The following is a 10,036-nucleotide window of genomic DNA, read 5'->3' as shown; positions in this document are numbered from 1 at the left end:
CAGAAGGGTCACTGCCCAAACAATTAAACATAAGTCATAGCAATGGAGTCTTGTATCAGCTGCCCACAAAGAGCATGTTTAATCTGAGGCACTAGCTTTTATTTAGCAATGTCGGAGAGAATAAAAAACTGTAAAACACTATAATGCAGCATGCGAAAAGCAAGAACTTTATTGGAAAGTAAATTACAACATATTGCAAGGAAAAACCCCATCATCTACACACAGATGAGCAGATAAATAGGGAGAAAAGCCAGTTTGAGAAACTCCATTTTCCAGCTGTCTCTAGTAGCATGATCTAGTGTTCAGACGGTCAACTGGGGACCTAGACCTGTCCTTGGAAGCAACTCCCCTTAGGGCTTTTTCTTTGATGGTTTTATGGGATTATTTTTGCATTGTTGCTGAATTTTCCATTACTGTGATCTTCTAGTTGTATTTATTCTGTAGCAATTTGCTTTGTTTTTATCTGCATTGATTGCACTGAATGGGGCTTGGAAGCTGCTTAAAGAATTTATGATTAAGAAGCGGGGCAAAAATAATTGAAATACATTAATAAATATAAAATTTTAACCAAGTCAATTTCTAAAAACTTTCTCACAGTTTTCTTGTAAGGAAAAGCCGCAATAAGTCTTCATGATTATTCAATGCTTTTAAAATGAGTATTTAAAATGCTGTTATATTTCAACCTGATTCTTATTCCGGGAAAGAAAAAAGACCACTTCCCACCAAATTCATACACCCACTGAATATATACAGTCCAAGTACATATGCTCCATATACATGAAATCTGTACTGTATGTTTTATTATAGTGCCAGACCATTTATGTTTGCAGATATCAAGAACACAGTAGCGTGGTGGTGGAAAGCACTGTCAAGTCTCAGCCAACGTATGGTGACCCCATAGAGTTTTCAAGAAAAGGGATGTTCAGAGGTGGTTTGCCATTGCCCACTTCTGCGTAGTGGCCCTGAACTTCCTTGGGGATCTCCCATCCAAGTACTAACCAGGGCCGACCCTGCTTCGCTTCCAAAATCTGACAAGATCGGGCTAGCATGGGCCATCCAGGTCAGGTTAAGAATACAGCAGCCCGTGAATATTCCACGTCTGGGACATCTCTCTAGCATGACTAAGAAATTCAGCTCAAAGACAAGTTACGCAGAAATAGCCTCAATTCTCAATTATTCTTATTAAATTCTATGGAACAGTGTAACAAGGCCAGTGTAGAAGCAATACCTCCCGCCCCCTCCCCCACCCTAACTAAACTAAAAAGAAATTCACAGTCATCCAGCTTTCCTACTGGAGGAAAAGGGGGGTCCATTTTGACCACCCAAAAGGCAATGCACGGGATCATGGTACGAGCATAGGGTTGCCAGGTCCCTGTTCGCCACCGGTGGGAGGCTTTTGGGGCGGAGCCTGAAGAGGGTGGGGTTTGAGGAGGGGAGGGACTTCAATGCCATAGAGTCCAATTGCCAAAGCAGCCATTTTCTCCAGGTGAACTGATCTCTATCAGCTGGAGATCAGTTGTAATAGCAGGAGATCTCCAGCTAGTATCTGGAGGTTGATTATTATACATTATTATAGAGCCTTCGTGCTGGTTGTTTCCTTCAGTCAATACTAGTTCAGCATAGGTTGTTTGTTTATTTTAGTACCTGGAGGTTGGCAACCCTAGACCAGCATGAACAAAAGACGTGGGACCAAGACTGTAGTAAGAAAGGGAATGGACCAAGACTGAGTGAAGAAGCTGGCCGGATCCAAGTTAGCAACATGTCTTTAAGTGTACATAATAAGATAATGCTAACTCATTCAGGAAGAGACTGAAAATGATCAACCAGAGGGATAAATAGAAACCTTCTGGTGGTAGCGTTCATGATTTGCTGACCAGATTCCCTCCCTTCTGGTAATCTTTGAGAAGTGTTCATGAAGATCCAGTGCTTCATTATCACCTTGAATAGCTGCCACAAGAATCGCAAATAGCAGTGCTTCCCCCTACAAACGTGATTATCATCCATGGTCAGATCTGCATTCTCAGTAATGTGGCCATGATTTTCTTTACGTCATTCCACAAAGGACCAGAATGTGCCATGGAAGCCGACAAACCATTCCCAACGTATTGTAAAGAATATTTAGATCTGCGAATCAGTGGTTAATCAATGTTTAGTACCTATCTGAACAGAGTTTGTCTGCATTGGTAAGGGACCGTACACTGATAAATGACTTTACATTAAAAATCAACTAAAGTTCTTCATCAGCTTTAAGTTTCATGGTAATAACCTATACTAACACACTGTATTGGTATATACATTTTTTTAAAATCAGAAACTGGTCTGTGATTATTCTGATGTATACTAATTTTGACAAAACTTCTTACAAAAATCTACTGAAAAATATTGGGCCTCTATGGAATTATCTTCATTGAGATCCACATCCAGCACACACGCTACTATTCAGAGTTTGAAGAGAGCATGTGGAATTCCATAGCCACTTAGCAGATGCATACTCCTTACTTGGCGATCCTGGAGAGAAAAATTAACTCCTATCTCCCCTTCTTAGATCACCCACTTTTTATAATCAAGGCAAATACCAGCAACATTTGAAAATGGGAATTTCATATGTCATGGCCTATATAGATTGACTATGGGTGTGAAAGTTGGACAGTGAAGAAAGCTGACAGGTTGAAAGTTGATTCTTTTGAAATGTGGTGTTGGCGGAGAGTTTTACAAACGCCATGGACCGCCAAAAAGACAAATAAGTGGTCGCTGTATCAAATCAAGCTGGAATTCTCCTGAGAAGCTAAAATGACTAAACTGAGGCTATAGACGGTCACACAGCCCGGATAACCTACAAGAACCAATGAGGCTATAGTTCTTTGGTCATATTATGAGAAGACAAAAGTCACTGGAAAAGAGAATAATGCTATAAAAAGTTGATGGCATCAAGGAAGCCCTTAGTTTGCAAGACCTCAACAAGTCTGTTAACTATAGAACATTTTGGAGGTCATTAATTCATAGGGTCACCATAGGTCAGAAGAACTTGACAGCATTTCACACACAGAGAGAGACCCCCATCAGTCACTCTCTGGCACCCAATACAGGATGCACATTTCTATAATAATAAGAGGAAGTTTATTTATTATTATATTATCACTCACTGGAAATTAAGACAAAACTTACAATCAGCCTCTAGTATGAATACCTTTTGAAAATAGCTCTATAAGGCCATTTATGCAGGGTCAGTTTTGATGCTCGCTCAAAGCGCTTTTTTAAAATGCGACCTTTAAAATGCTTACTCACTGTCCTGACGCAAAAGGAGAAATTCCACCCCCTCCACTCGCCTGCTCCTTTGTTCCTTCCATTAGCCAACCGCCGTTTGCATAGCTAACACGCGGCTGTCATTTTGCATGGTTCCTTCAGGGGATTCTTCGGGGGGGGGGCGGAGCAAACACAAAAGGTCTAGTTAAAGGGGATCTTAAGAAATGCAAAGTAGGTATGTGCCGGCTTCAGCAATCTTCCTCCACCATTAAGCGCCAAGAACCCATGGAACAATGTCATTTAACATTAATAATGCTCATATTTTTCATTAGAACTGTAATAGCATTTTGCTAAACTGTAAAATAATACTGTAAAATAATACTTACCAGTTTTGATTATTTTCTCTTTGTTGTCATATTCGAGTGTACTGTTACTTTATGCATTTTAATAAATATTTTAAATAAGTATAATTAAAAATCAACCCCCCCAAAAAAAGAACCTCTCCTGTGGTATAGATTTTAAAAACTCACATTTAAATTGTGAATGAATACAACACACAAGCTCTACATTTTACAAATATACCTCTTTATAAACAATTTTAAAAGGCAGTTTAAGGTAACTGACCGCAAATTACTACTTAGCTCCTAATAAATACAAATTGGCCAATATTAACAATTATGATTTAGCTGGTTGATAGCTCAACCCCACAAAATATGATAAATTCCTATAATATTTTAAGTTTTGATTTTTTTAAAGTGAAGGTGACCTGCATTCCCTTTCATTTTTTGAAGAATGTATTAATTGAAGAGTTCTGACCTGGAGAGCCCCAGGCTACCTTGATCTCGTCAGATTTCAGAAGCTAAGCAGGATGGACCCTAGCAAGTATTTGGATGAGAGACCTCCAAGCAATACCTTGGGTGTGATACAGAGGCAGGCAATGGCAAACGGACCGACTCTTGCCTTGAAAACCCCACCAGGGGTCGCCATAACTCATATGTGACTTTACAGCAAAAAAATAATAATTGGAGAGAAGCAATAATTAGGGTTTTTTTAATGGATGCTTTTCTCGCAGGCGAAAGCGCTCCAGTCCAGCAAGGGAGATCAATGCTTGGAAGCAAGGGGGGTGGGGAAGAGACATAGACACAGCTGAGGCCTTTGCAGTGAACGTCCCCCAGACCCTGTAAAACTTGTCCAGGCCCCATATTCTACTTAAGGACTTCATTCCATGACACTTTTAGTAAATTCAACCAAGCTGTATAAAGGAAGCACTGAAGGTCATCGTGCTGCTGAACATATTTGCCCTGTTCCTACTCATCCAACCTCCCTCTGGAACAGCTCTACACCTTTATAAAACAGGAATGACATCCCTTTCCTCCATGCCATTGCAAGGGGAAGCACAATTGTATTTGTCAGAAAGGGACTGGTGTTACTGAACTGTGAGCTTGATTATTCAGATAATTGCTTTGTTAAGAATACCCCTGCTGGATCAGACCAGTGGTCCATCTAGTCCAGCATCCTGTCTCACACAGTGGCCAACCAGTTCCTCTGGAGGTCCAACAAACAGGGCATAGAGGCTGAGGCCTTCCTCTGATGTTGCTTCCTGGCACTGGGATTCAGTGGTTGACTGCCTCTGGATGCGGAGAGGCAATCACCATGGTTTTTAGTCACCATGGCTAATAGCCACTGATAGACCTATCCTCCATGAATCTGTCTCCACCAGGCCCGGATTTATGTGTAGGTTGCAGCCTAGGGCTTCTAAATCTAGGGGCCTCCACAGACCAACCTGAATTTTTTTTGTGGGGGGCAGTTCACACAGCCGAAGTCTGCAGAATCTTAGAGATGTAAATAAAATCCATCTAGATTGCCCTGGGGCTCTCTGCAATTGACCATCTGTCATCTTGACAACAAATGGCTTCCTGACAGAAGCAGGGAGTTTCAGTTCTCACACAGATGTAAATTGAGTCTGCATTCTAAAACAGGTAAAGGTCCCACCCCCTGTGCAAGCACCTGGTCATTCCTGACCCATGGGGTGACGTCACATCCCGAAGACATTTACTAGGCAGACTTTGTTTTATGGGGTGGTTTGCCAGTGCCTTCCCCAATCATCTTCCCTTTACCCCCAGCAAGCTGGGTCCTCAGTTTACCGACCTCGGAAGGATGGAAGGCTGAGTCGACCTTGAGCCGGCTACCTGAAACCAACTTCCGTCAGGATCGAACTCAGGTCGTGAGCAGAGCTTGGACTGCAGTACTGCAGCTTACCACTCTGTTAGTCTGTAAGGTGCAACTGGACTCTTGCTTTTTTTCCACTTCAGCCAGACAAACACACACAGCTACCCATTATCTATCCACAAAGGGGGAAAAGTGAGTATTTTATTTTACCTTTTCAGTTATCATTTCAGTTTGGAAATTGAACACTGGGGATTTCCTTGTTGAAATAGCTTTGTTTGCTTGCTTGCTGCTGTTGTCATTTTTTGCTAGGCATGGGGTGGGGCTATCATATGCATCCTTGAGAAAAAATTTTCCCCATGGTACTAAGGGGGGGGGGGCGTTCAGGTACTCCTAAGCTCTTCTTTCAATTTCAATTGCTCCCCCTAACAAGGGAGTTAGGTTGCAGCCAAAGCCTTAGAAAAGAAGGAGGCAAGTAAGTTGTTTCCCAGTTCCCAGGGGTATTCATGGCTACTAGTTAAAATGGATACTAGTCATGATGCATACCTATTCTCTCCAGGATCAGAGGAGCATTCCTGATATATTAGGTGCTGTGGAATACAGGCAGGATGCTGCTGCTGCAGCCGTCTTGTTTGGGGGCTTCCTAGAGGCACCTGGTTGGCCCCTGTGTGAGCAGACTGCTGGACTTGATGGGCCTTGGTCTGATCCAGCAGGGCTTTTCTTATGTTCATTCCCTATTCCCAGTTCCTTATTCATATTTCCTAGTTCCTGAATGGTATTGAGGACAATTTAAAAGCTGTGCACCCCAAAAAGAGGATTGGACCACGACATATCATACACCCCCACATTCAGGTGGCTGTGCCCTCCGAGGAAGCGTATGCTGGGTCCTGATCCAAAGTCTGGTTCTTGCGCCAGCTGCTCCCAAGTGGGGTGCCCCCAGGACAAATGCACATACAGACACTGTATGTCCTCTTGAAATGCCTCATGTTGGGGACCCAAAGATTTTTTTGGGGTGCAGCTGAGCCCCAGTGTGCCCCCTCGGAGGGCACAGTCCCCTGAATGTGTGGATGTATGGTATGTGGTGGTCCAATCCTTATTTTGGGTTGCAGAGCTTCTACCAATAGGCTTTTATAGCTGTACTAGACCAGGCTTCCAGATGAGGACTCCGGATGGGGGGGCAGGGGGGATGGCAGGGAGGCGTGCCGGAGGCCTGGCAGCGGCCAGGAAATGACCGGGGGTGGGGGGTGGGGCCCCCTGAAATCCCAGGCCTGAAATCCATTCATCTATACTTTATGATCCATTCATCCATTCATCTATACTTTATGATGATTTGCTCTACAAGATAAAGTAAAAATTCTGTGGTCTAATTGTCCAACACGTGCAGGTTTCCTATCATTCCTTGCATACCTTTATGGACTCCAGATCTTCCCCACCTCTCCTGTCTTCCCATTCATTAAATTATTCAGTTCAGGACTACCCTGGGACAGAAAAGGGGTGCTCTTTTGAATCATCCTTATGTGCTAAAGGGGGGCACCTGAAAAGGCCTACTGGTGATTTTGTAATGTTTGCTGAACTGGATGCTGAACCAGTTCCTTTTAAAAGTTAATTAATGGCCCCAGCAAGCCTGTTAAGCCCTCTTTTTAAAATGTCTACACTCTAAAGAGTTGTTCAAGTAGGTTCTGCATTGGCAATTGTTCACCATCTAGGCCGCTATAGCTAACATGAACTGGTTTCAAACATATAAGAGTATTATTACACTGTGGCTTACTTTGCATGGTGGTTGTTTGGATAAAAGGCTATAAAATACTTTGGCGAATTTGAAATGCTATTACAAAAAGTTAGAAGCTGCAGGGATTACACCTGCTTTCACAACCCAGGCAAGCTTTTCATAGCAGACGTTTTAATATATTTGCCAAGGACCTGCATATAGTATCTAATGTGTACGTGCCAGAATATTTAGACTGTGTCCAAGGTTCTTTTTTATTTTTATTTTAGGTATGTTTGTTTTGTATTATTTCAAACCTTTACCCCCTTCATGATAAGGTGGTAAATCTCTGTTCTCTGATACTATGATTAACATAGTTACCCCCTCCTCTTTTTAATATATAATTCCTCCTCCTTCAGGTAATCATGATCATATTATTTACACTTCCCAGGAAATAATATTTGTAAACTCAAGGTTTTGTTTTTTTAAGAATAATATTACAACTTCATTGTCCTAAAAATTAATGCTTATTTCACAAAAGGTTTACAAAGTTCAGTTATTGCAAAGGTTTTTCAGGGTTAATTTTAACATTTATGCTTTTTTTTTTTTAATCACCATGGTATTTAACAATAACATCTTATGTCCTTTAGAGGAGAAATTGTGAATTGCAGAATTTTAAATACCCGTCATCATCCTTGGCTTCACTCACTTTAGTTTATAACATTCTTCCATTTTCTTCTAGTCGTGAGGGTAGGGGATTGGGAGGGGCCTCACAAGTGGAGTAGCCTAGGGCCTCTCTTCATCTAAATCCGGCCCTGGTCTCCACATTGAGCGGCAGAGGCTAATCTGGTGAACTGGGTTGGTTTCCCCACTCCTACACATGAAGCCAGCTGGGTGACCTTGGGCTAGTCACACCCTCTCAGCCCTCACAGGGTGTCTGTTGTGGGGAGGGGAAGGGAAGGTGATTGTAAGCCGGTTTGATTCTTCCTTAAGTGGTAGAGAAAGTTGGCATGTAAAAACCAACTCTCCTTCTTATTATTATTTAATATTGTTGGCCTTATTTAATACTGAATAATCTAATGACGAAAGGAATAACCCTCTGGGAAGTTCTCCCAGCACAAGCCAACCTAAGTGAGAGAAACATGCACAAGAGACCGTGGTGGTTTTTTTGCACTGGTTCCCTTAATTTCAATAGGACTTACAAAATTGAATATTCCTGGTGGATTGCTCCAGAAGGCTACAGAGCTTTGGTTAGCGAATTGTGAATCTTTGGAACATTGTGAAATTCTGTAAGACAGCAATAAAACATTTGCTGCATTTTAGGATACTTGTGGCGAACTAAGGATCACAGCAATCACAAGGGGGTGGAAAAAGCAGACCCAACCAGAAGGTGGCGCTGTATCAAGATAAATCTTTGGAAGGCCAATGATGTAGAGAGGTAGAAAGGAGTCGAGGGCTAGGTGAAAGTCCACATTGCAGATATGAGGCAGTATCTATTTTGTATACCAGGGTTCTAATTTTAAGTCGGTCCTCACCATTCATAAAAATTGCTACCTCTCTCGTAGAGGATAGCAAGGTTCCATGAACAATAATAAATCAGTTGTGTATATTGACAGGAAATTATCAATTAACCTAATTTATGATAAGCCTGTAACAGCTGGAAAACCAGTCCAGGTGGCTGTCTTAAAAGTAATCTAGAAGCTACACACACCTCACCAGATGGAGTACATAGGATCTTGACTCCGGACAAAGTCCATATGCAGAAATCCAAAATGGATTACAACAGAAGACAACCCAGAGGAGACATTTTTAGGTGAAATGCCCCAATTTCATAAAGTTCTTCCTTGAAGAAAGGTCACCTACATCTCATTATGAGATGCCGCTCAGATCAGAATGCAAATAGAGTAGGTTATGTTGAAAGGGGTGTGGAGAAAGAGGTTCATATATATGCGTATGGTGGTCCTATTGGTGTATGCAAGAGTTCTGGAAGTGAGTTTTGGATAAAGTTAAAATGATGGCAAGTTATAATATTCTACTTAATCCATTATATTTTGTTAAACAGGAAGGGTGGAAAGATGTGGAGTTAGTTCCAAAGCACTCATTGTTAATTTGTTGTTAGCAGAAAATTGTGTATCACTCAGCCTTGGAAAGATGCTTGAGAACCAGTAATTAATCAAGGGAGAAAGGAAAGCTGTGACATGAGGAAAAGGACAGAATTGTTCAACGTTTGTAGCTTCCAGAAATGGTGGAACCCATGTAATGCAGAAAAGACCATATGTCTATTACTATACCGAACCTGTAGATTTAATACAATACATCAGGCTGATAGTATGGGCTTTTGCTAGTTAAGATGTATTTTGCAAGTTACTCTTCCTATGCAGCCTCAGTGAAATGAAATGAAATGCAAGTTTTTTTATGAGATGGCCCAGGGGTTTAAAATTGTCATGAGTTTTATTTATTTTGATCCAACGGCTCTTTCAGTTTAGGAAAATTACCAAGCAGTCTAGCTTGCAGCCATATCTGTTTTAAATTATATCTGATGATGCCAATTAGGATAACAATAATAATAACAATAACAATAATATGCATTGTTTACAGATTCTTAAAGTCAGGAGTGATTCTATTCTACAATGTTAACAAGAGCTAGAAATACCTTTTGCATTGTTTAAAAATACATTGGGCCAATACTACGGCTTTCCTGTTCTTCATACTTGGCTACTATTAATTGTTACAGAAGAGATTGCTCTGTGTTCCCCTATGTAGGGCCAGTTCATAACTGGAATATGGTTACCTGAGCTACATGACTCAATTCCATTGCTTGTGGTGCTAACTAGGGCTGTTGAAAAAAAATTCGGTAAAAATCGGATTCAGCAAAATTCGGCCCATTTTTATTAGGGAAATGCCAAAGTCTGAACTCCCCCG

This window comes from Euleptes europaea, chromosome 11 (assembly GCF_029931775.1).
Source record: "Euleptes europaea isolate rEulEur1 chromosome 11, rEulEur1.hap1, whole genome shotgun sequence".
In the NCBI taxonomy this organism is placed as follows: domain Eukaryota; kingdom Metazoa; phylum Chordata; class Lepidosauria; order Squamata; family Sphaerodactylidae; genus Euleptes; species Euleptes europaea.
This window is presented reverse-complemented; position numbering follows the sequence as displayed.